This window comes from Vulpes vulpes, chromosome 4 (genome assembly GCF_048418805.1).
Source record: "Vulpes vulpes isolate BD-2025 chromosome 4, VulVul3, whole genome shotgun sequence".
NCBI classification, from domain to species: Eukaryota; Metazoa; Chordata; class Mammalia; order Carnivora; family Canidae; genus Vulpes; species Vulpes vulpes.
Genome location: NC_132783.1, coordinates 25442993 through 25470657, shown reverse-complemented (window position 1 = coordinate 25470657; position 27665 = coordinate 25442993). Strand labels below are relative to the sequence as shown.

At 40.0% G+C, this 27665-nt stretch overlaps 1 protein-coding gene and 1 long non-coding RNA gene across 3 annotated transcripts in view; both read left to right on the top strand.

The window, feature by feature from the left end:
* Window positions 1-816: 816 nt before the first annotated feature.
* LOC140598555 (uncharacterized) lies at window positions 817-16329 on the top strand. 2 transcript variants are annotated; one of them, XR_012000996.1, is made up of 5 exons: window positions 817-854; window positions 1776-1915; window positions 5231-5351; window positions 12748-12854; window positions 16094-16329. It is a non-coding gene; the product is annotated as an uncharacterized lncRNA (long non-coding RNA). The 2 variants fall into 2 exon arrangements; XR_012000995.1 differs by lacking the exon at window positions 16094-16329 and adding an exon at window positions 13571-14412.
* Window positions 16330-18374: 2045 nt separating this feature from the next.
* The window catches only part of LOC140598732 (rho GTPase-activating protein 20-like), a 36409-nt gene continuing 27118 nt past the window's right edge, over window positions 18375-27665 (top strand). Inside the window, exon 1 of the mRNA XM_072757260.1 lies at window positions 18375-18460. The gene's annotated coding sequence lies outside the window, so the exon portion shown is untranslated. The remainder of the gene's footprint in view (window positions 18461-27665) is intronic.

Genomic DNA, 27665 nt, shown 5'->3' with positions numbered 1-27665 from the left:
CAGAAGCAGGCTCCATGCAGGGAGCCCCACGCGGGACTCCCCCCCAGGGCTCCAGGGTCAGGCCCAGGCTGAAGGCGCCTCAACCGCTGGGCCACCCCGGCCGCCCCCAATTTCTTAAAAGCTGTGCCCGCATCCAGTCACCAGGACCTCTCAAGCTGCGGCTGGGCAGCCACGCAGGCGGGTTCTTCACTGACTCCGGAAGCATCTAAGCAGAAGTTTGGAGAGGTGGCAGGGGTCCCTGGGGCACGTTAAGATGCAACCCGCGCGGTTCACATCACTTTGAAAATAGCTTTGAAAAAAAAAAAAAAAGAGGGATGCCTGGGTGGTACAGCGGTTTAGAGCCTGTCTTTGGCCCAGGGCGCGATCCTGGAGACCCGGGATCGAATCCCACATCGGGCTCCCGGTGCATGGAGCCTGCTACTCCCTCTGCCTGTGTCTCTGCTTCTCTCTCTCTCTCTCTGTGACTGTCATAAATAAATAAAAATTAAAAAAAAAAAGAAAAAAAAAAGAAACAATCGCTTTGGCACTGACGAGCTGGGATCCTGGGCCGCTCAGTCCGCAGGCCTCGGGAGCGGGCGTCAAAGCAGGTTTTGCAGTCCTCTCGCCTCAGCTGCTGCCCGCGACCACAATTACAGGGGCCCGCCAGGACCCTTCGGAGCCCCACAACCCGGAAGTGCCTGACCACGCCTACCCACTGCGCCTGCGCGAGGCGCCCCCTCCAGCGATCAGGGAGACTGGCGCTGGGCGGGCTGAGAGGCTCGTCGCGCCTGCGCGGAAGGCCCCGGGGAGCAGCGTCATTACTTTCCAAACGAGTGGCGGGAACCGTTGGAGGCTGTGCGGTCGCCGCCTGCCGGGTAGCAGCGAGCTCCCTCGTCCCTAGGCCTGGCCATGGCGCTGCAGCTGTCCCGCGAGCAAGGCATCGCCCTGCGCGGGAGCGCGGACATCGTGGCCGAGTTCTTCTGCAAGTGCCGCTCCCGCAGGCCAGAGGGCGGGGAGAGCTGAGGCCCGGCGGCCCTGGAGGCCCGGGGCCACGGGGGCGGGGGTGGCGGTGGGGCAGCTCTGCTCCAGCGCCCGCCTGGCTGGAGAATCTAATCTAGGCGCCTTGCTCCTGGGGCAGCGGGAAGCCCAGGTGCTGCCCAGGCCTGCCTCGCGCCGGCCCCTCCCAGCAGCCTTGCTTTAAACTGCGGATCCCACAGGCTTCCCAGCCTGGCTGGCCGGCACCGCCCTGAGCGGGTGGAGCCCCAGTACATTTTGCACAGCCCATCCACCAAGCTTTGATTCCGGCACTGAGGGCGATGGACTAGATTTAGGAAACTCTGTCCTGGACCAGGCCATGTTTGCACCCTCTGATAGACTCTGGCAGGAGAAGAGGAGGGAAAAGTGAGGGAGAGGCTTGCTCTGGAGCATTGGACCGGTTAATCAGTCAATTGCTAATCCAGACACAAAAGCCTATTTGGACACCCTGTGATCACATAACCTGAATTGGGGCTTGCATTACCGTGAGCTTGTAGTTCAACTTTGACGCTAGGTTAATGCAGTTTGGCATTTTTCTTTCCGCATAAAAGCACGTATCGTGTTCTTTTGATTTAGAAGCAACATTTGTAAGGATTTTCAGTGGCACTTTTCACCTACTCTGCTTTCAGCGAGACACCCACAAACGCACATTTAGGCTTTTTCAGTTTGATGCCATGAATGAAACCGAAGCCACATCTAAATAGGTTTTATTTTCCAGAGTTACAAAGTGGAAATAACTTTGACATTCCCTTTGTTTTCAGCATTTGGCATCAACAGCATTTTATATCAGCGTGGCCACCTGAAACCTCTACCAGAGTGCAGAAATACGGATTCACCTTGCTTATAACAACAGATCCTGAGCTCATAAAATAACTCAGTAATGTAGTGGAACAAGTGAAAGGTATTTAATTGTTGAAAACCAATTTGAGTTTCGCAGGCCTTCTTGGACCCTACTTTCTGGCATCTTGGTGTTCATTTTTCAGCTCTATACAAAGAGGTGTAAAACACTGCAATCTCAAATATAGCGATTCTCCTTCGGAAGGAAGGAAATAATAAAGTGAAAGAAACTCCACTCTTCCCTACCACATTTTGAGTGGGTTAAATACGTTGATGTTAGGAATCTGATCTGGCTTCACAAAACAATCTCTATCAACTCTTTTTGAAGTGATTTTTGCAGTTCGTGTAGCCAGGTGGAACAAGTTGGAATTTTACATAACTATGATGATGTTTATTATTGGAGAGAAATCCACTATATATTTTTACATGACATATTTTCTATAGCTGCCTAGAGTTTAAAACCGTCATTATTTTAAGATAAAAGAAAATGAAATTGGATCCAGCCTGGGAACTAAACTTAAAAAAATACTACTAATAGAGTACCCAATAAAGTATTTTAATGTCTTACTTTCTTCATTTGTCTTTGTTAAAATCCTGCCTGTAAGTTAGCCGTTTCTATCTGAACACTCCTTGTTTTTCCGTAGCTCAAGAAATTCCTGAATACTTGTTCTCCATCTATTCTGTCTCTTTTTCCCCCATGTTTTTCTCTACTTAGGATTCTCACTTCTAATTTTTCTGTGTTATAGGATGTTTCTCCCTGGCTCCTCATTTGACCTTCCAAAGCTAGTTCCAAAAAACAAAAACAAAAAAAACATTATAGTATTTTTTTATTCCTAAGTCATATATATATATATATATATATATATATATATATATATATAGTTTCAAGAGGCTTTATTTTTAAAATTCTATTAATTATATTTTTATCATCTTCAGGGCTAAATCACCCAGGGCGATACTCAGATTACTTAGCCTGCAACATAGAAGTAACTAAGAATCTATGTCACCTTAATTTGATGAAGAAGCAAACCCTGCCTAAGTTACTGGCTTTTAGGTTGTCTCCTTTAAGACTACACTGATGACATTTCACCTCGGTTGTATGTACACCTTCCTATTTAATTTGTCCCTTTTATTTTAGTTAGAATGGAGGAATTGCTCTTCTTAGAGGCAAATTGTTCAATCTCTTTGAATCCCCATCCCTCTAGCCTTCTTAAGGACTCTACCCTAGTTCTTCTCTGGTATTTCTGACTTCTTTCTTTTGAGATATTTTCATTGGTTTCATTTGTCTTCAGTTTTAAAAGAAAAAAATGTCCACCCACCCCAGATCTTTAAGTGACTCCCCAATCTCTTCCTTTTCAGAGCAAAATTGAGAAAAGGTTGTTTTTTGTCGAGGGGTTGGCAAGCCTGAGGGCACATATCCAACAAGTGGCCTATTTTTGTACTACCTGCAAACTGAGTGTTTTCAGATTTTGAAAGGCTAGTTTTTAAAAGACTACGCAAGAGACCTAGGGGGCCCACAAGTCCTAAATATTACAAGATTGTTTGTGTCTCTTGAAAGAAAACAACAACTGTGTATTCTTGAGTATATTATCCCAAGTTCCAAGATTAATTCAGGGCTCATTATGAGGCCCCCTTATTATAATCTCTAAGATGACTTCTGACACACACATAACTTTACTAACAATCTTTGTGTAGTTGATTCACAAACATACATCCAACCCAAGTCTTCTCTTTGCTCATATAGTAAGTGGCTCCCTTGATATCCACATGTGGCTATCCTAGTGATACTTGAAAACTAAATTTAAGGGGGTCCTGGCTGGCTCAGTCAGTAGAGCATGCAACTCTTGATCTTGGGTTGTAAGTTCCAGCCCCACATTGGGTGTGGAGATTACTTAGAAATAAAACCTTAGGGCAGCCTGGATGGCTCAGCAGTTTAGCACTGCCTTCAGCCCAGGGCATGATCCTGGAGACCTGGGATCGAGTCCCACATCAGGCTCCCTGCATGGAGCCTGCTTCTCCCTCTGCCTGTGTCTCTGCCTCTCTCTCTATGCCTCTCTCTCTCTCTGTCATGAATAAATAAATAAAATCTTTAAAAAAGAAGAAAAATAGAACCTTATAAAATTGTAAGCATCATGTCTCATTCCCATTCTCTTTCTCTCAATGAATGGATCAACCTTCCAACCAGTGGTATAAACCAGAAAGTTGGGAACTATCCCTGAGTATTTCCTCTTCCTTAGTCTCATAAGTATCCAATAAATCTTAACAATTTTAACCACGAAATCTCTTCACTCTACCTATACTGATCCATCTCTCCCAATTTATCCTTCTATAAGCCTTCAGTACCTCTTGCTTGAATTACTAATCAATTAGCATCCCTAGATCCTCTCTTTACTTCCACTCTACTTTCCACACATCACAGCCAAAAGGATAGTTCTGAAATATAAGTTTAATCACATCACACCCTGCTTCAGACACAGTAATGACTTCCCTGGTTCTTGAAGTATAAGTTCTTTAATTTAGCCCATGTGACCTTGTGTGGTCTGACCCCTATGTATCTTGCACAAACCGACCTTGTTCATTCTCCCTTTCTTTTTTTTTTTTAAAGTTATTAATTTTGATGAAATCCAAATGATTTTTTTTCTGTTTTGGCTTTTTGTGGCATATCTAATAATTCTTAAATTTTTTATTTATTTATTTTTTATTTATGATAGTCACACAGAGAGAGAGAGGCAGAGACACAGGCAGAGGGAGAAGCAGGCTCCATGCACGGGGAGCCTGATGTGGGATCTGATCCCGGGTCTCCAGGATCGCGCCCCGGACCAAAGGCAGGCGCCAAACTGCTGCGCCACCCAGGGATCCCCCATTCTCCCTTTCTTAACTGTATCTGTATTACCCTTTCATTCCTCTGGTCAGATACTTTTTGCTTTCCAGTATTTTAGACCTGTACCCTTTTCTGTAACCTTTTGCATATTTAATGGTATTTACTAGTAGAACTGAAGTCAAGTGAGAATTCCCTGAGTCAAATTTTCCTATATTCTCATTGGATCACATACTGCACCTTCTTAGCACTTATTACAATTAAAAATTTACATTCATTGCTGTAATGATTAGATTAATGCTCATCTTCTGCAATTTACCTTGGATTACAGTATACTGCATGTTCACTACTCTGTGCTTAGCATTCAGTAATAACTACATCTGCTATGGATACTGAGAATTGGAAAACGGGAGCTAGGTTATCGTGAGGCAAGTTTTCTGTACAGGTTGGAGGAGTTCCAAAATACCAGTGGTAGGATTTGCTAAGGGTAGAAAGTGAGACCTGGGAAGAGTTACTTTGTAATGCAGTGAATCAAAACAGATGCCTTGTTCTATATTGCAGATTGGTTATACAAGTGTTCAGTTCAGAAACTGGTGGTATTCATCTCAAATAATGAAAGCAGTGAAGTCCTTGAAAGGTGGCAGGTTGATATTGAGTGCGACAAGACTGCAAAAGATGACAGGTAAGTATGAATTAAACTGCTTCCATTTTCATGATTTTTTTCCCAAAACTTGTTTTCTTGACTAAATGAGTTCTAACTATATTGAACTAGCTTCGTATAAGGTAGTTTGTTTCTAATTATGTTAGATCTCCTGTGGAGAAGAATAAGACTCACAAACTGTGCTCACAAAAGAGTCATGCCTATTATGGACTTGTATAGTGTACTTTTAACATAACTGCCCTTAGTCTAAAATCCATGAATTTCAACCGTTAGTATTTATGGTGCTATATGTAAGCTATGTATTAGGTGTATTAGGATGTATTAGGTGGCCCATTTAATGGATTGTGTCAAGGTACTTTTAACCATGAAGTATTATCCTAGACGTTCTCCTAGCTTGATATGCAGCTCTACTGTATTTCATTTAATGCTATGAACTTCCTAAGACACGCTGAACTGAAGTTCTTAGATCCTCTGGATGGGAAATGCCCCCTCATTATATGCTAATTCTTAGCATTGTCCAAGGCATGCTTACCTGTAAACTCAGAACTCTCTCTCATAATGAAATGTACTTTGTTCCTGAAGCCTTTGGTCTATTTTAGAAAATGTTTATTTTATTATTTTAAATAATTTATTTTTATTGGTGTTCAATTTACCAACATACAGAATAACACCCAGTGCTCATACCGTCAAGTGCCCCCCTCAGTGCCCACCACCCAGTCACGCCCCCCCCGCCCTCCTCCCATTCCACCGCCCCTAGTTCGTTTCCCAGAGTTAGGAGTAGGTAAGTTCTGTCTCCCTTTCTGATATTTCCCACACATTTATTGACCCTTCCCTTATATTCCCTTTCACTCTTATCTATATTCCCCAAATGAATGAGAACATATAATGTTTGTCCTTCTCCGATTGACTTACTTCACTCAGCATAATACCCTCCACTTCAATCCACGTTGAAGCAAATGGTGGGTGTTTGTCATTTCTATTGGCGGAGTAATATTCCATTGTATACATAAACCACATCTTTATCCATTCATCTTTCGATGGACACCAAGGCTCCTTCCACAGATTAGCTATTGTGGATATCGCTGCTAGAAACATTGGGGTGCAGGTGTCCCGGCATTTCATTGCATCTGAATTTTTGGGGTAAATCCCCAGCAGTGCAATTGCTGGGTCATAGGGCAGCTCTATTTTTAACTCTTTGAGGAACCTCCACACAGTTTTCCAGAGTGGCTGCACCAGTTCACATTCCCACCAACAGTGTAAGAGGGTTCCCTTTTCTCCACATCCTCTCCAATATTTGTGGATTCCTGCCTTGTTAATTTTCCCCATTCTCACTGGTGTGAGGTGGTATCTCATTGTGGTTTTGATTTGTACTTCCCTGATGGCAAGTGATACGGAGCATTTTCTCATGTGCATGTTGGCCATGTCCAGGTCTTCCTCTGTGAGATTTCTGTTCATGTATTTTGCCCATTTCATGATTGGATTGTTTGTTTCTTTGGTGTTGAGTTTAAGAAGTTCTTTACAGATCTTGGATGCTAGCCCTTTATCTGATACGTCATTTGCAAATATCTTCTCCCATCTGTAGCTTGTCTTTTAGTTTTGTTGACTGTATCCTTTGCTGTGCAAAAGCTTCTTATCTTGATGAAGTCCCAATAGTTCACTTTTGCTTTTGTTTCTTTTGCCTTCGTGGATGTATCTTGCAAGGAGTTACCGTGGCTGAGTTAAAAAAAAGGGTGTTGCCTATGTTGTCCTCTAGGATTTTGAAGGAATCTTGCCTCACATTTAGATCTTTCATCCATTTTGAGTTTATCTTTGTGTGTGGTGCAAGAGAGTGGTCTAGTTTCATTCTTCTGCATGTGGATGTCCAATTTTCCCAACACCATTTATTGAAGAGACTGGCTTTCTTCCAATGGATAGTCTTTCCTCCTTTATCGAATATTAGTTGACCATAACGTTCAGGGTCCACTTCTGGGTTCTCTATTCTGTTCCATTGATCTATGTGTCTGTTTTTGTGCCGGGACCACACTGTCCTGATGACCACAGCTTTGTAGTACAAACTGAAATCTGGCATTGTGATGCCCCCCGCTATGGTTTTCTTTTTTAAAATTCCCCTGGCTATATGAGGTCTTTTCTGATTCCACACAAATCTTAATATAATTTATTCTAACTCTCTGAAAAACGTCCATGGTATTTTGATAGGGATTGCATTAAACGTGTAAATTGCCCTGGTACCATTGACATTTTCACAATATTAATTCTGCCAATCCATGAGCATGGACTATTTTTCCATCTCTTTGTGTCTTCCTCAATTTCTTTCAGAAGTGTTCTATAGTTTTTAGGGTATAGATCTTTTACCTCTTTGGTTAGGTTTCTTCCTAGGTATCTTATGCTTTTGGGTGCAATTGTAAATGGGATTGACTCCTTAATTTCTCCTTATTTAGTCTCATTGTTAGTGTATAGAAATGCCACTGAATTCTGGGCATTGATTTTGTATCCTGCCACACTACCAAATTGCTGTATGAGTTCTAGCAATCTTTGGGTGGAGGCTTTTGGTTTTTCTACGTAGGGTATCATGTCATTGGCGAAGAGGGAGAGTTTCACTTCTTCTTTGCCAATTTGAATGTCTTTAATGCCTTTTTTTTGTCTGACTGCTGAGGCTAGGACTTCCAGTACTATGTTGAATAGCAGTGGTGAGAGTGGACATCCCTGTCTTGTTCCTGATCTTAGGGGAAAGGCTCCCAGTGCTTCCCCATTGAGAATTATATTTGCCGTGGGCTTTTCGTAGATGGCTTTTAAGATGTTGAGGACTGTTTCCTCTATTCCTACACTCTGAAGAGTTTTGATCAGGAATAGACGCTGTATTTTGTCAAATGCTTTCTCTGCATCTAATGAGAGTATCATATGGTTCTTGGTTTTTCTCTTGCTGATATGATGAAACACATTGATGGTTTTATGAGTGTTGAATCAGCCTTCTGTCCCGGGGAAAAATCCTACTTGGTCATGGTGAATAATTTTCTTAATGTGCTGTTGGATCCTATTGGCTAGTATCTTGTTGAGAATTTTTGCTTCCATGTTCATCACGGATATTGGTCTGGAACTCTCCTTTTTGGTGGGATCTTTGTCTGCTTTTGGAATTAAGGTGATGCTGGCCACATAGAACGAATTTGGAAGTACTCCATCTCTTTCTATCAAACAGCTTTAGTAGAATAGGTATGGTTTCTTTTTTTTTTTTTTTTTTTTAATCTTTTTTATAATCTTTTTTTTAATTTTTTATTTATTTATGATAGTCACAGAGAGAGAGAGAGAGGCAGAGACACAGGCGGAGGGAGAAGCAGGCTCCATGCACCGGGAGCCTGATGTGGGATTCGATCCCGGGTCTCCAGGATCGCGCCCTGGGCCAAAGGCAGGCGCCAAACCGCTGCGCCACCCAGGGATCCCCGGTATGGTTTCTTCTTTAAACATTTGATAGAATTCCCCTGGGAAGCCATCTGGCCCTGGACTTTTGTGTCTTTGGAGGTTTTTGATGACTGCTTCAATTTCCTCCCTGGTTATTGGCCTGTTTAGGTTTTCTATTTCTTCCTGTTCCAGTTTTGGTAGTTTGTGGCTTCCCAGGAATGCGTCCATTTGTTCCAGTTTGCCTAATTTATTGGCGTATAGCTGTTCATAATATGTTTTTAAAATCGTTTCTAATTCCTTGGTGTTGGTAGTGATCTCTCCTTTCTCATTCATGATTTTATTAATTTGAGTCTTCTCTCTCTTCTTTTTAATAGGTCTGGCTAATAGTTTATCTATCTTAATTAATTCTTTCATAGAACCAACTCCTGGTTTTGTTGATCTGTTCCACAGTTCTTTTGTTCTCAATTTCATTGAGTTCTGCTCGAATCTTTATTAACTCTCTTCTGCTGGGTGTAGGATCTATTCGCTGTTTTTTCTCTAGCTCCTTTATGTGTAAGGTTAGCTTTTGTATTTGAATTCCTTCCAGTTTTTGAATGGATGCTTGTATTGTGATGTATTTCCCCCTCAGGACTGCTTTTGCTGCATCCCAAAGATTTTGAACGATTGTATCTTCATTCTCATTAGGTTCCATGAATCTTTTTAATTCTTCCTTAATTTCCTGGTTGACCTTTTCATCTTTTAGCAGGATGGTCCTTAACCTCCACGTGTTTGAGGTCCTTGCAAACTTCTTGTTGTGATTTAGTTCTAATTTCAAGGCATTATGGTCTGAGATTATACAGGGGACGATCCCAATCTTTTGGTATTGGTTCAGACCCGATTTGTGACCCAGTATGTGGTCTATTCTGGAGAAAGTTCCATGTGCACTTGAGAAGAATGTGTATTCAGTTGAGTTTGGATGTAAAGTTCTGTAGATATCTGTGAAATCCATCTGGTCCAGTGTATCATTTAAAGCTCTTGTTTCTTTGGAGATGTTGTGCTTAGATGACCTATCCAGTGGAGAAAGCCTTAAATCGAAGTCACCAAGTATATTATTATCTAAATATGTCTTAATTTATGTTATTAATTGATAGTTTTGTCAGCTCCCACATTCGGGGCATATATATTGAGGATTGTTAAGTCCTCTTCTTGGATAGATCCTTTAAGTATGATATAGTGTCCCTCTTCAACTCTCACTACCGTCTTTGGGAAAAACTTTAGTTTATCTGATATAAGGATGGCTACCCCTGCTTTCTTTTGAGGACCCTTTGAGTAGTACATGGTTCTCCAACCTTTTATTTTCAGGTTGTAGGTGTCTTTCTGTCTGAGTCTCTTGTAGACAGCAAATAGGTGGGTCCTGCTTTTTTATCCAGTCTGAAACCCTGTGCCTTTTGATGGGGTCATTAAGCCCATTCACGTTCAGAGTTACTATTGAAAGATAGGAGTTTAGTGTCATCATGATATCTATTCAGTCCTTGTTTTGTGGATTGTTCCACTGAACTTCTTCTTAAAGGGGAATTTTAAGAGTCCCCCTTAAAATTTCTTGCAGAGCTGGTTTGGAAGTCACATATTCTCTCAGCGCCTGCCTGTCTTGGAAGCTCTTTATCTCTCCTTCTATTCTGAATGAGATCCTTGCCGGATAAAGTATTCTTGGTTGCATGTTCTTCTCATTTAGGACCCTGAATATATCCTGCCAGCCGTTTCTGGCCTGCCAGGTCTCTGTAGAGAGGTCTGCTGTAACCCTAATACTCTTCCCCATAATAGTCAGGGATTTCTTGTCTCTTGCTGCTTTAAGGATCTTCTCTTTATCTTTGGAATTTGCAAGCTTAACTATTAAGTGTCGAGGTGTTGAACTGTTTTTATTGATTTTAGGGGGAGATCTCTCTATCTCTCTATCTCCTGGATTTGAATGCCTGTTTCCCTTCCCAGATTAGGAAAGTTTTCAGCTATGATTGGTTAAAATACATATTCTGGCCCTCTGTCCCTTTCGGCGCCCTCGGGAACCCCAATTATACGTAGGTTTTTCTTCCTCAGGCTGTCGTTTATTTCCGTTTATCTATCTTCATGGTCTTTTAATTGTTTGTCTCTTTTTTCCTCTGTTTCCCTCTTTGTTGTCTTCTATGTCACCCACTCGTTCTTCCAGCTCTGAATCCTCGTCGTGAGGACTTCTAGTTTGGATTGCATCTCATTCAATTGATTTTTAATTTCTCCCTGATTAGGTCTAAATTCTGCAGTCATGAAGTCTCTTGAGTCATTTATGCTTTTTTCTAGAGCCACCAGTAGCTGTATAATAGTGCTTCTGAATTGGCTTTCTGACATTGAATTCTAATCCAGATTTTGTAACTCTGTGGGAGAGAGGACTGTTTCTGATTCTTTCTTTTGAGGTGAGGTTTTCCTTCTAGTCATTTTGCTCAGTGCAGAGTGGCCAAAAACAAGGTGTATTGGGAAAAGGAGAAATTGAGAAGAGAGAAAGGAGGAAAGAAAAGAGAAAAAGAAAAACGAAAAAAGGAAGAAAAAAAGAGGAAAAAGAGAAAGAAAAAGAAGGGAAAAAAAGGCCAAGGGAAACAAATAAAATTCAAAAAGCAAAACAAAAACAAAAACAAAAACAAAAACAAAAAACAAAAACAAACAAACAAACAAAAACACAGGGAAGTATCTTCTGATTCTGTATACTTTAAGTCCCTTGACTTCCCCTGGAACTTGTCCGTCTAGTTGGTCTCTGGGGGACGGGCTTGTTGTGCTGATTTTCAGGTGTTAGCGCTTGGGGGAGCTGCTCTACCCCCTGCCTGGTGCAGGGCTCAGAGGGGCTTGTTTACCCCTTGAGGCCCCAGAAGAAACACCTGCAGTGGCAGCGGCCTGCTCTGGAGCCCTGGAGTCAGCTCCTGAAGTAACTACGGAGCTCTCCATCTGCTGGGGCCTGGATGCTCCGGGGTCGGGGCCGCTGATCTGCTCAGCTTGGGGCAGGAGCGTCCTTCCCATCCTGGACCCTCCTGGCCTCTGCCTGTCCCGGGAGGAGGCCGGATCCTGGGCTGTGTCCCTGGCGCCCTGTGCTCCTGGGCCTGTGCTGTTGGATTTGTGCTCCCACCACACAGCCGCCTCTCTGCGGAACTGTGGCCCTAGCCCCTGTGAGCTGCTCCCGGGTCGAGCTGTGTCTGCGCTGCAGCCCTTTTATGGAGCTCAGCACACTCTCCCCGGGGCGCAGTTGCTCTGGTAGTGTCCCACGGAGCCTGCGGGCATCCCCGCCTTTCTGGGGTCCTGCTCCAACTCCCTGCGAGGCCTTTCTGCCCAGGAAGATTGGTGAAGCTCCTGCTTCTCTGGGCCTGGGCTCTCCTGTCCTGGGGACACTCGCCCTGGCCTTCGCCTGGCTCCTTGCGGGGCCCCTCCCCCTTGGATGCCTTTTGTTTCTTTATTTCTTTTTTCCCCGTCTTCCTACCTTGATAGAAGTGCGAACTCTTCTCACTGTAGCATTCCAGCTGTTCTCTCTTTAAATCTCAGGCCGAATTCATAGATTTTCAGGATGATTTCAAGATTATCTAGGTAATTGGTGGGGACAGGTGATTTGGGGACCCTACTCTTCCGCCATCTTGCCCCTCCCCTGGAAAATGTTTAATAATAAAAACAACTTGATATAACATCTTCTTTGAAGCACTACAGAATTAGACATTTATGTATTCCTAAAAATGCCAAAATGATTATGCCAATTAAAGATCTTAGATACTAATTGTTATCTTTATTTTACAATATGCTGAATGTTTCCTGACTTGAAGCACTTGGCAGGTTTTCTGGTCATCTGTTATTTAATGACCTGATACTAAGATCAGCCTTAATCACTGGAATAATAAGTGAAATTATAATTGTTTTTTAAAAACTCCTTTTGAATGCATTCCTTAATTTGAGTTTTGAAGCATTTAATCAAACAAATAATCTTACCAGTGTTTTAAATAACTTGTTAAAACTTAAAATGAATCAACTCATTTGGTTTCTTCAGTAGCACACCCAGAGGAAAGTCTCAGAAGGCCATCCAGGATGAGATCCTCTCCGTAATCCGACAGATCACAGCTACCGTGACGTTTCTGCCGCTGTTGGAAGTCTCTTGTAAGTATTATATGACTTCATGATGGTTCAGATTTGTTGTGGAAAGATTAAGCTATTACTTTAAGAATTAACAGTTTTGTTGAGTTTTTTCTTAATTATCCATGTCATGGTATATAAGTGAGAAAAACGTCATGAATCTAAAGCGATGCTGGTTGTGTTTTATTTACAAGTGCCGAATAGGGAAAGAATGAAAGTTTTCATTCAGTACTCCTGAATATTTTGACGTAATTTCTTCCATTACTTTTATTTTATACACATTTCCTTGTATATAATTAAGACTTAGACAGGTATAACTGTGTCTTTCTTTTCTGGCTTAGTTACTCCTTCATTCATCAGATATACCCTAAATGCCTACTGTATGCCTTCCATGGTTCTGGGCATTGGGATACAGCGGTCACAAAACCAAGATGTTCTTTTTCTCTGGCTTAGATTCATGCTGTCTCGTGATCAATTATATACTTTCTGCAAATATCTTTAATGGCTTTTCTCTTTGAAGAAAAAAAAACAATCGAGTTTTTCATTAAGTAAAAAGGAGTACAGTATTTTCTGTACTAAAATTTCCATTGAAGAAAAGCAATTAGCTAATATAACTGATTAGAGATCAAGCCAAACTAGCTTTTCTGACATGATAGGTGGCTCACATGTGAGGGAGAGAGGAAGGATACTTGTACCTTTCAAAAAATAATTGTACTTTAATGATCTTATCCCCAATTTAGGTTCATTTGACCTACTGATTTATACAAAGATTTGGTTGTCCTTGAATAATGGGAAGAGTCGGGACCACAGTTTATTACCAATTCTGAGGAAGTCTGTCTTCATTCATTTACTACTACTATCCACAAAGTAAATAGCATGGTGGCCTATAAAATTCCGACCAGTGACTGAGGATGAGATTAGGACAGTGATGTACTTGTAGTTCTCAGATGCGGTTTTCCTGAAACCAAGTCAACTATAGTTGATAAATTTTGTATCACTGGTTAATTTTTAGACTGGGGAAACTTAACATTATACATCTATTGAACTGTGCATAATTGTCCCATTTTTTGTTACCTGTATGACTTGATACAGGGTTGGCATAAATTATTGCACATTGTTCAAAAGGGAACTAGCAGATCACATCAGCATTGTTGTCAATTCCTTGAAAGTGGTAACTGTAGATGGATAACTTTTGCCATAAAACTAAATGCCTTCTTAAATCAGACCTTTTGGTCAAGGACTTTGCCTCTGGATTATAGGTAGGGAGATATTAAATGTAAAATACAGCAACAGAAGTATGAATATTGAGAGTCTTTGTTTAGATTCTGAAATTATCTAATGACAACCTGCAAGTAATGAAACATTGCTCATAATAGGTCTCTGCCATTTATTTCATTTGTATATTTTCCATATTGAAAACACTTCCAATTATTTGATTTTGATTTGTTGTAGAACTCGAACCTACAAAGCTATGTGTATTGCCACTGTTTAAATTCCTGTGATACAGAACTCTTAATTTTTTTGTTTTATAAAATCAAGCTTTAAATGATGATGAAATAAAGTTAAATATGTATGTTTAAAATTTGTCTTAAATATGTTTATATTGGTGTGGTATTAACACATATAATAGAACGGATTCAGTATAGCAAATAATATCTTGTGCCTACTGAGGCCTAAGGATACCAACTTGAATAAATCTGGAGGTACTTTCAATTTAACGAACAAGCTTTGATTATATCCCTTTAATCTTATAACCTTAGACTTAAAATAAGCATCATTCTCTGTATAAAATAATACATGTCATTTGGAATTAATTCATTTTAGCATATAGTGGACTGGAGAACTTTTCTATCCTCTTAGCTTTATTGCCAGCCTAGTTTTCCTTATTTTTTAAGGGTCAGTTTAAGGCAAACTTCTGATGTCTTTTCTAATCTCTATTCTAAATGTTACCTTGTTTTGTAATTAAGTGCTTAGTATCAGACACCGTTCTAAGCTTTTTATATGAATTAACTCATTAACCTTCACTATAAAGTAAAAACACATAGCCTGTATCACTCATTCAGAAATGACAAAGTGAGCACCTGTTAAAGTTCCAAGTATTAGGATGAATGAAACAAAGTCTTGGTCTTTCTGAAGCTTGAGATATGGAGAGGAAAATAGATGGCAAGCTTCCAGGCAGTTACTACACAGGTTTATCTCATTATGTATTTGTTTTTTCACCTGAGTAATCTAATCTCTTTGATCCAGTTGCCTGCTTGTTAAGAATAAAAGGCAATTCTCTCATTGCAAGACAAATAAGTGCCAGTATTTGATGACAGGTATAGTGAATGCTATTGTGAAAGCCCATTGCCTGGAGAATTGTTGAAGCTATCTAATTGAGGTCCACCCACATATGTCCTTTTCCTGAATAAGAAAAGCAGTTCTGCAGAAAGGAAAATGATGTTGAATTAAGGTGTGGTCAAGAGTCTGGTTTTCCAAACATGAGGTATGTTACAAAGTGGACACTAGTAAGATTAAAGCATTTAAATTCTGTGCTGTTTGTAACCCCTAAACATGAAACATTAGGTTGAGACGGAAAGCAGAACTGGAAGTTCAGTAAAAATATGAAGAGTTAAAAAATCTGGTCCTACTTTTGGGACAAAAGTTTGAAATTCTTTTTAGAAAGCAGTAACTGCTTTAGGAAACACTAAATGCCTCTGCTAAATAACCAGAAATAATGTGGTCATTCCCTGAAAAATATTCACCAGTAGCAACTTTCTTAATAGATCACGGACAATACTTAAATTTCTGTCAGTTGTTTTTATTCGCCAAATTAAAAAGTCCTAATATTACCACTTATACTTCGTGGCTTATACCACTACTGACTCCTACTAGTACATATATTAGAGTTGAGTGGGAGCCAAGCTACAAGCTTTATTGGCAAAGCTCAACCGGAAAAGCTTTAGCCTATGGCTCCATCTAAACTTGTCCTGCCCTCTTTTCCTATACCTTGAAGTCCACCTTAAGAGGAAGATATTTAAATCAACAGATGTAAGAATTGCAAATGACCTATGAACAGTGGGTATTATATGTAAGTGATGAATCACTAAATTATACTCCTGAAACCAATATTACACTATATGTTAATTAAAATTTAAATAAATGTTTGGAAGAAAAAAAAAAGCCCTACATGACTTCCACACCATGTTATACAGTGAACCCAAGATTCTAAGAGAACCTAATGGGCCTGCCCTGGACTCTTGACTCAGTTTTGCTTACCATAGGTAGAGGAATGGAAACATGTTCCGACTGGGCCTATCCGGGTCTGAAATAGAGCCCCAGAAGGGACTGAACCACACGTCTCCAGGAATCTTCTCCCAGTGTCATCAATTGGAGAGAGGAGTCAAGCTTCCATGGGAATTCACACAGAGGTGTGTAATAGTCTCATGTATTAATTGGCTTTTGCACAAACAACCATAGAATAACAATTTTTTCCCGTGTAGTCTGTGGGTTATCTGGAGTGCTTGTCTTCTTCTTTGCCCCTGCAAATCTGCAGGGCACGTGTCTCCTTCTATTATTGAAGGGGCAATGGCTCACCAGGACTCCTAAAGCTTATCTTCAGAACTTTCACACTGACATTTTTGCCCATATTCCACTGATGCAGGTAAGTCTTAAGGCTAAGCCAAACTTCAATGGGGCCAGAAAGTACACTCTTCCCATGGACGTGGGGAGAGGGCTGTGCGAAAATCTGATGAAAGTGATAGAAAGATCAGGATACCTAAATAATGCTACCCTGTAACTCGTTTTCCATCAGATGTCACTAATGCTACAATATTCAAATTAAGGTGAACTTTTAACTTTAGTATTCAGCCTTTCCTATTCGAAATTAACATTGGGATTTCTGGCTACAAAGATATAAAGACATCAGAGGAAGAAAACACAGCACGTGTATTGGCTAGGTAATTTTTCATTTAATTTTCCTGCTTTAGTGCACAAGTAGAATTGCAGGATCAATGGACACACAAACAGCTCTACATTTTTTAAACTTTAGGTGGTCTCTTCTGTCCATGATCAAGAAGCTCATTTGGCTCCTCAGCAAGCACATCAAGAGAAGTGTGTATTCACCTTTCCTAATGGCTCCTACCCTTTTACATCCTTTTAGCAATTGAATGTCCATAACACATTACTTTCCATTTACTGTATTTACAAAACTCCAGGTTTCTTTGGGAGCGTTGTAATTACACTGTCCTCGGATGACTTTAACCAATTAATGGCAGGAACCAAAAGACAGAGGACTGAATCCTGTAAGTTATCTATATCGTTCAAAGAATAAATCAAGTGTGAATTTGTGAACCGTTGTGCAACACTTTCCCAACCAGTCAAAAGAATTGTTCATTAAATAACCTTTTACTCTTTAGGGAATTAATTTTTGGCTAAAGTTGTAAATAATAATATCTTCATCTTTTTATTAAATATGTAAAGCTCTGTTTTAAGTTATTTTTGTACAATGTAACCATGATAAAAACTTGTGTGTTGGAATAACTATGGAATAGAAATGCTGCTAAATTTCAAATTTTATTAGTTACACCTTCTTAGAGCAGATCTTTGTTTTTTATTTATTTTTTATTTATTTTTTACTGGAGTTCAATTTGCCAACATAGAGCATAACACCCAGTCCTCATGCCTTCAAGTGTCCCCCTCAGTGCCCGTCACCTAGTCACCCCATCCCCCCACCCACCTCCCCTTCCACTACCCCTTGTTCATTTCCCAGATTTAGGAGTCTCTAAGAGCAACTCTTTAAAGATCTTTCCATTCTTCATGAATATGGCTTTGAAAGCCAGCAGCATTAACTGATGTTTATTTTTAAAAAATCTCGTTGGGAAATCTACTTAATCTTCATTAGAGTTGACAGTCCTCTTCCAATCTGTCAAAAACATGGTAGCCTTAGCAACAAAACTATCAGAAAAAGCTTAGAGAGGAAAATGTCAAGAGTTGACCCTCTGATTACAAAAGTCAGTTTATGTTACCATTTCACCTATTTTTGTGCTCTTACCATTTGATCTATTTTTATACTAGAGAAACATAATTTTCATTTATTTGTATAAATTCCATTCATCGGTGTTTATCTGCACCATTTTGCTAGGCAAGCTTGTTTGCACAAAGGAACACATGACATCAAAATCTTTATTGTTTTGGCATTTTATCTGTGCTAACAAAAGCCTCTGATTATAGGCACGACCACACATACTCCACTATCCATGCAAGGGAAAGATCTCAAACCTCTTCCAAAACTATCTAGTTATGGACATACCCAGTGGATACCTAGACATGGATCTGAATTTCTTTCTGAACGGCAGTGTCACTGACTCACATGCATTATTACTTAATCCTCACAGCAAATCTAGAGGGGTTATTCCCATTTTACACGTATAAACCCTGAGACTCAGGAAGGCCAGGTAATTTGCTGAACTTCAGACATCCAGGATCTAGCCCCAGGCCTGACCCTAAACCAATATTCTTTCTCATTGTTTTTCAGAAACTCGGCAACAGTGGAAGGTGCCCTGCTCCAGCTGCAGGGACTCAGCCAGAAAGACTGGAATACTACATGACTGTACCTGCAAGTTGGGGAAGGAGAACTCAACACTATTTGAGTATTGAGTTGCATTCATTTTTTAAAAAACACTTTTTCAAAATAAGCTATCATTAAATGTTTATATATACATAGTATTTTTGCTGTATAATAGCAGCATGCATTTTCTTCCATCAATGTTTTCTTCTCTCATTCTTTCACTTGTTTATGTAACTACATGCTGTGTTGGAATTTGGGCTTCTTTACGGGTTGGAACCAGTTCGAGAAAGGGGACACAGCAGGCAATTGAAATGTATGTTATCATCCAAATTATAGGGTTCCCTAGTAAAGCTGGGTAGAGGCTTAGACGTCATGCAAAAACAGGGTTTGCTACTGCATCTCCATAAACAAGCCATGGGATGGCCAGACAACTGCAGTTGTCCTCACTCAAGCCCACTCCAATAGGGGACCAAGAAACTCTTTAAGTACAAAAGCTCTACACAGCTTCTATAGGTCTTAAAAAGGTCTGCTCTACGTTGCTTGGGATGGTGTGAGAAAGTGAAGAGAGCGACCCCAAATCTCTTCTCCAACACCATGTTGTGTCATCAGGATTGGAGTCGAATCCTGAAGAGGGGAATAACACGCATCCCTCCTAATGCTTGCCAGCTTTTTAATTTTTTAAATATATTACATTGTGGATTCCACTGGCATCATGTGAGTTGTTTTAAGTAGGCATACTCCCAGGCATTTTTTTTTCAGTTTTATTAATTATGTATGCATTTTCATCTGTAGTCAGAAAGATACCTGTTTTTTTTTTCCTAACATGTTTTAACACATATTACCCTGAGCAAAGATTGTAAAGTCCATGCTGAATACTTAAAAACATGTATTTGTAGAAAAGTCATGAAGGCGGTGTACGCATGATGGAAGGCTGAGAAACAATGTCATAACCCTTTGTACTCAGGCATCAGAAGGGGACCAGGCAGCTGTCCCTCTCAGCCGAGTGGTGCATGCTCACAGTGCTGCTGTGCTCACACAGACCCCATGTCTGCTTCTCCCTACACAGAGTCCTTCTGGGACTTCTTGAAGGGCATTTTGCTTTTTGCCCATAAAAGACTAGCACCATGAGTCAGATAGTACTAAGCTGAAAGTTCACTCTCTAATTCTATTTCTTATCACTAATTATGCCCAGTCATGTTGTCCAAAATAGCTCACCAGATTTTATGAAATGAATACAGAGAACTATATCAATATGAAAATGTCCCAAATTTGAACAATATGAAACTGATTTTTGTTACTCAACTTCCCCACAAACTAAATCCCCTTGCAAGGAAAAGCTCATGGAGCTTTTATTTAAAGTCCAAATGCTCTCACTCTCCATTTTATACAATTGGCTCAGTGTAAGCCAGAGGCTTTTACTTAGAGCCGAGGTTCCTATAGCTGCAGCTGTGTCCTGGGATTTCACAGGAATGAGTATAGCTTCTTCAGCCTCTTCAAAGTTGCTTCAAATCTCTAATTAGTTCTAGTCTCCAAGGGGTCAGCAGTCACAAAAGAAACTGTCCACTATAGAAGTTGTCACAAACAAAACTGTGGTACCCCAATTAAGTGACTATGTAATGTCATCTGATACTGCTATCGGAGCACAGCAGATAACTTAGTAGCACCTATGCTGGAGACAGCGAGGACCTGGTCTAGGTCCGGTGGCAAGCCAGCCAGCTGCACCAGCACTGAATCCATGGCCTGTGAATCTGTATGACTGAGCAGAAAGTGCCCATCAATAGTTGTGCTTCCCCATGTTTAATATAGGTATTCCTTTGCTTTTGCTGTTGTTTTGTTTTGGTGATGTGTGCAGTGGTCTCCCATATATATTACCTACTTTCTCTCAGAGAGTGACATTTGAGACATTATTGCCTTCTTCAAAAATGTAGATAGGTATTCTGGTTTCTTCATTTCCTTGTGTCTTGTGTCTCGTGTTTTGGCTACTTTGGTACAAGATTGTGAGACCACAAGTCTAGAGAGAATTTCTCCTGTCACATTCTCCCAAGTCTGTTCTCTCTAGGACAGGGAAGTACACTCTCCTCTTAAAATGCATGAGGAATGGGATAATGAACATCATCCTACTCCCTTAGTGCTATGTTTTACTAGTATATGAAGTTTTATTTTTTCTGAAAATGATAATTGTCATCTCTCTTCCATAGATGTTTCATTCCTACCTAGGCAGGTTGAGTTCGGCCAGGCAAAGCAGTAGTTGGATAGAATCAAGATTCTAAGAAAATAAAATACTGTGATCACAGTAAGAGGCAATGAGTCAAGATTAGTCTTTTGTCAAGAAGTAAAAGAAGGATAACAAAGTTTAGCAAAACTTTAAAGAGGATCTAGATATCACAGATTAAAGTAGTCAAAAGTTAGTATTCCAAAGAGTTGCACATTGAAAAGATAGAACCCAAGCACAAAACAAAAATATTCCAAAAAACTTAAATTCAGGACAGAAACTTTTTTTTAGAAGCTTTTTAAAAATTTTTATTTATTTATGAGAGAGAGGGAGAGAGAGAGAGAGAGAGAGAGAGAGAGGCAGACACAGGCAGAGGGAGAAGCAGGCTCCGTGCACTGGGAGCCCGACGTGGGACTCGATCCCAGGTCTCCAGGATCATGCCCAGGGCCAATGGCAGGCGCTAAACCGCTGCACCACCCAGGGATCCCCAGGACAGGAACTTTTCTAGTCTCTTATTCCTTCCTGCCTCCATAGGATTGGACTACTGGTGTGAGAGAGATTGCAGATGGGAAGGAAGTGGTGCCAAGAGCTGCAGCTGCAAAAAGTCGAGTTGGTTTTGTTTCTTCTAACTTTTAAACTTAAATTTAATACATACACATGTTTTAAAAATCAAGCAGTAGAGAATGATACCAAGAGAAAAGTAAATTCTCAGCCTGAACTTGTTCCCCGACTTATTTCCAGCTCCCTGTTTTTAAGTACTTTCTGTTCTCCTGGTGGTTATCACAGTACCCCTGAAATATGTGTTAATACTTGATTTCTCCTTTTATCTTGTTTATCAACCTTAGATAGCATCTATTGGAAGATGAGAAACTTATTTCTTTGATCCATCCATGTCTACATTTTTCCAGTTACATTGCTTTGATATTTCTGGTGATTATCATTTTAAAGAGTATATTTAAACTCTATTTTGTTACATCAATTTTACACGGTATATAATTGATTTCTTGCTATATAAATAAATAGGTGAGAAAAATCTGTGACATTATCTTCCATATCTCTCTGCTGCTTTAATATTCAGACTTCCAGTATTTCATATTATCAGTGTTAATATTAGTCAGATTCTCTTTTACACTTGTTGTCTTCCAAGCTTTGTTTGTATGTTGATTCTACCAATTAAAATAGCTTTTCTGTTATTCCAATGATTAATTTTCTCCTTACTGAAGGACTAAATAGGTCTAGTTATTGAGGAAAAAAAAGGGTAACCTTAGGTCAGGAAAACTGAAAGATGAATGTTCCAAGTGTCAAGGTCAAATAGGATTCCTTGAACTCAATCTTCAAGACTTTCTATTCAATTTGGTCGATGATACCTTTAATATACAAGAAATATTTATCTGCCTTTGTTCTTATTTTGTAGCCACCTCTTTTTTGGCTTCTTGACTCTAAAGATGTTTGTTGGTTTTGTTTTCTTAATTTTTTTTTCCGTTCTCTTGTTTTTCTCAGGAGTCTACTGTTATAATATCTGTTCCACTTGCACCTTTTTTTTTTTTTTTTTTTTTTGGTTTATTCTAAATTTTCTGGGTCTTTTTCCCAAATATGCGAGTGATGAAAAAGGTTCATCAGCGCTGGTAGCATGATTTTCCACTGTGGTATTAGACCTTTTTCTTGAATGAAAAATGGATGGCAGGGTCTTTGTACATATAAGCTAGTAGTACTGTTTTAGGGTACATTTCGGTATTTTGTTCATCATGTATTTTTTGAAAATTGACTTCTAAAAATATTACATTAAAATATCATATCTTCTTTACTTAGTTTTTTGGTGCATCTCAAATTTTGTGTGCCTGGTTTCACTCACTGCAGTATCTCTATCTGCTTTGGGACAAGGACCTGGAAGGTTAAAAGTAATTTCCAGATATGGTCAGTAGAGGGCAGCAAAGGGTAGTGGCGTGAACACTCAACTGCCAAGGCCTGGGCTTCCCTTTTTTCCCTCTTTATAGAGATCAATTAGTGGTAGTAGAAAATCCAGAGTGCCAGAATCAGGATAGAAATTACTCATAATACTGATCCAGGATGGGTATCAAGCTTAGAAGGCAGTGGAAATGTTTAGCCACAAATTCATAGCCTGGTATCTATCAAAGAGATGTGAACCACTGGACATTAGGAGGGGAATCATTAGACTTTCACAGTCCTGACTCTTACTCCCAGCCTGTCTAAAACCTAAGATCTGGTTCTGTAAAGTATCAGGAGTCTCCTACCCACATTGAGAGCTGATGCAAATTTCCTGTCATTATCTGATACGTCATTTGCAAATATCTTTTCCCACTCTGTAGGTTGTCTTTTAGTTTTGTTGACTGTATCCTTTGCTGTGCAAAAGCTTCTTATCTTGATGAAGTCCCAACAGTTCATTTCTGCTTTTGTTTCTTTTGCCTTCGTGGATGTATCTTGCAAGAAGCCACTGTGGCCGAGTTCAAAAAGGGTGTTGCCTGTGTTCTCCTCTAGGATTTTGATGGAATCTTGTCTCACATTTAGATCTTTCATTCATTTTGAGTTTATCTTTGTGTATGGTACAAGAGATTGGTCTAGTTTCATTCTTCTGCTTGTGGATGTCCAATTTTCCCAGCACCATTAATTGAAGAGACTGTCTTTCTTCCAGTGGATAGTCTTTCCTCCTTTATCAAATATTAGTTGAACATAAAGTTGAGGGTCCACTTCTAGATTCTCTATTCTGTTCCATTGATCTATGTGTCTGTTTTTGTGCCAGTACCACACTGTCTTGATGACCACAGCTTTGTAGTACAACCTGAGAATTCTCACAGAGGAAGAGATAGACATGGCCAACAAGCACATGAGAAAATGCTCTGCATCACTCGCCATCAGGGAAATACAATCAAAACCACAGTGAGATACCACCTCACACCAGTGAGAATGGGGAAAATTAACAAGGCAGGAAACCACAAATGTTGGAGAGGATGAGGAGAAAGGGGAACCCTCTTACACTGTTGGTGGGAATGTGAAATGGTGAAGCCACTCTGGAAAACTGTGTGGAGGTTCCTCAAAGAGTTAAAAATAGACCTGCCCTACGACCCAGCAATTGCGCTGCTGGGATTTACCTCAAAGATGCAGATGGAATGAAATGCCGGGACACCTGCACCCCGATGTTTCTAGCAGCAATGTCCACAATAGCCAAACTGTGGAAGGAGCCTCGGTGTCCATCGAAAGATGAATGGATAAAGAAGATGTGGTTTATATATACAATGGAATACTACTCAGCCATTAGAAATGACAGATACCCACCATTTGCTTCGACGTGGATGGAACTGGAGGGTATTATGCTGAGTGAAATAAGTCAATTGGAGAAGGACAAACATTGTATGGTCTCATTCATTTGGGGAATATAAATAACAGTGAAAGGGACTAGGATGGAACGGAGTAGAAATGGGTAGGAAATATCAGAAAGGGAGGCAGAACATGAAGACTCCTAACCCTGGGAAATGAATAGGGGTGGTGGAAGGGGAGGTGGTCGGGGGGTGGGGGTGACTCGGTGGTGGGCACTGAGGGGGGCACTTGACAGGATGAGCACTGGGTGTTATTCTGTATGTTGGCAAATTGAACACCAATAAAAATAAATTTATTTAAAAAAAGAAATGAAAGAGGAGAAATAACAAACAATACCACAAAAATATAAAGGATTTTAAGAGAATATTATGAAAAAATTATATGCAAAGTCATTGGGCAACCTAGAAGAAATGGATAAATTCCTAGAAACATATAACATCTCAATGCTGAGTTGGGAAAAAATACAAAATTTGAAAGACTGATTATCAGCAGTGAAATCAAATCAGTAATAAAAAAACTCCCAAGAAAACAAAAGTACAGGACCAGATGGCTTCATAGGTAAATTTCAGCAAACATGTAGGGACGCCTGGGTGGTTCAACAGTTGATCATCTGCCTTTAGGTTGTGATCCTAGAGTCCTGGGATTGAGGCCTACATCGGGCTCCTTGAGTAGATCTTGCTTCTCCTTCTGCCTCTGTCTCTGCCTCTGTCTTTTTCTGTCATGGATAAATAAATAAAATACTTAAAATTTTTTTTTACCAAACATATAAAGAAGAGTTAACACCTACTTTTCTCAAACTACTTCAAAAAACAAAGAATGAAAGCTTCTATGTATTCTGTGAAGGCAGCATTACCCTGATATCAAAACCAGATGAAGACACTACAGAGAGAGAGAGAGAGAGAAAGAGAGAGAGAGAGAGAGAGAACTACAGGCCAATATCTCTGATTAACATACATGCAAAAATCCTCAACAAAGTATTAGCCAACCAAATCCACCAATACATTAAAAAAGTCATTTACCATGATCAAGTGGGATTTATTCTTAGTATGCAAATGTGATTCAATATTCACAAATCCATTAACATAATACATCTCATCAACAAGAGAAGGGTAAAAACGATGATCATTTTAATAGGTGCAGAAAAGCATTTAAAAGTACAACATCCATTCATGATACAAACTCAACAAAGTAGGTTTAGAGGGAACATACCTCAACAGAATGAAGACCATATGTGAAAAAACTACAGCTAATGTCATACTCAATGGTGAAAAAGTGAGAGCTTTTCCCCAAGGTCAAGAACAAAACAAGGATTTCCACTCTCACTACTTTTATTTAGCATAGTACTGGAAGTCCTAGCCCCAGCAATCAGACAAGAAAAAGCAATAAATGGCATCCAAATGGGTAAGGAAGATGTAAAACTTTCACTATTTGCAAGTGCCATGATACTATATGTAGAAAACCCTCAGGATTCTACCAGAAACGGACTAGAACTGATAAATGAGTTCAGGAAAGTCACAGGATACAAACCAATATACAGAAATCCACTGCATTTCTATACACTAATAATGAAGAGCAAAAAAAGAAATTAAGAAACAGTCCCATTAACAATTGTACCAAAAATAATAAGATACCTAGAAATAAGCTTAAACAAGGAAGTGAAAGACCTATATATATATATACACACTGAAAAACTATAAAACATTGGTGAAAAAAATTGAAGACAACACAAATGGAAAAATATTCCATGCTTATTCATGAGAGAACAAGTATTAATAAAATGTTCCATACTCAAAATGATCTACAGATTTGATGGAATCCCTATCAAAGTACTAATAGTATTTTTCGCAGAACTAAAACAAGTAATTCGTAAGGATGTATGGAACCACAAAAGACCCCAAATAGCCAAAGCAATCTTGAAAAAGAAAAAAACTGGAGGTATCACAGTCCCAGATTACAAGATATATTACAAAGCTGTAATAATCAAAACAGTATGGTATTGACAAAAATGGACAATAGATCAATAATACGGTATTATGGGCATAAAGATCACCTTACAGTATCTCTTCTATTTGATATTTAGGGTGAAAACATAGGTGTTCGGTGAAATAGATGAAAACAGACCCGGGCAGCCCAGGTGGCTCAGTGGTTTAGCGCTGCCTTCAGCCCAGGGCATGATCCTGGAGACCCAGGATGGAGTCCCACGTCAGGCTCCCTGCATGGAGCCTGCTTCTCCCTCTGCCTGTGTCTCTGCCTCTCTCTCTCTCTCTCTCATTCTGTGTCTCTCATGAATAAATACATAAATAAAGTCTTGAAAAAAGAAAACAGACCCCATCATTATTATTCTCTTTAGAGCTCATTCATCAAATTAAAATAAATCACAATGGTATTATGGAAGAAATTAAGCTTTATTACTGCAAAGGTAACTGTGACATGGTAAAAGAAAGCTCCCTTTAGCTTTCTCAGGCAAACTTTTCTCTCCTTTGCTTTACTACAAGGAGAAGATGCTATCAAAAACTGTATCTTTCTCAATTAATTCCTTAAAACCAGTGACTCACCATCCTGGTTACATGTAAGAATCACTCAAAGAGCTTTTTCCAGATCTGATGAATCAGAAGCTCTGGGGGAGGCAGTTTCAGAATGAGTGCCTGAAAAGCCTCCCAAGTGAGTCTGATGCATATCAGAATTGATCAACAGGACGAGATTCTAAAAGGAGAGAAGTTTTCCTGGCCTCTAAATCTCTAACCTCTCTGAAGGGAGACGCAGAGAATGGGACATATTCTGAGAATTGGGGAAGGTGCAGAGAGAAATCTGCCTATATTTTTTTACCTGAAATAGATTATTTTTTACCTGAAATAGATTTTGACAGGTGCTTGATGGGAGGCCAGAAAGTGTTGCCCAATGAGCCTCCATGGTTCTGAATACAGTCAAGCATGGCCAGACTAGCACTTGTCCTTTAAAAGTGGTGAGAAGGGGTGCCTGGTGGCTTACTTGGTTAAGTTTCTGACTCTTGATTTCCGCTCAGGGTTATGATCTCAGGATCATGAGAGAGAGCCCCAGGTCAGACTCCATACTCAGCACCATTTGTGCTTCTCTCTCTCTCTCTCTCTCTTTCTTTCTCTGCTCCCCCTCTTGTGCCCATGCACTGTCTCTTTCTCTCTCTCTCTCTCTCAAATACATAAAATAGTTATTCTGTATGTTGGTAAATTGAACACCAATAAAAAATCAACTTATTTAAAAAAATAAATAATAAAAATTTAATAAAAGTGGTTTGAAGCCTGGAGGCCACTATCTACATGCCACTTCTGTGTTAGTTTGGTTTTAAGATGAGAAGCCTTAATAAAGTCTAAAAGGACTACCAGGACTTGTGCTCTCACCTCTACCTAATTTACAGGCCGATTTCACTCTCCTGTACCTTCTGCCTGTGTCTCCAATCCAGCAAAGTCTTCCATGTTTCTGAAACATCAGTTAGTCACATTCTGTCCCTTCAACTGACAAATGTATCTTCCCTCCCTTGCCCCTTTCTTCCTCTTTCTCTCTTCTGTGTAGTCCCAAGTCATTCTTTAAAGGTCATTTCAAATGAGCTCGTCAAAGAAGTCTTCCTCTCCATAATTGAAATCAGGTGTCAAGTCCCTCTCTAAATTTCTCATCTCACTCTTTAATTTTCCTCTGCAGTACTTCCCAGAGGCTGTGTTAGGCAGTTCTTGATGGCATTCTCTGTTTAATATCTGTCTTCCCCCCTCCT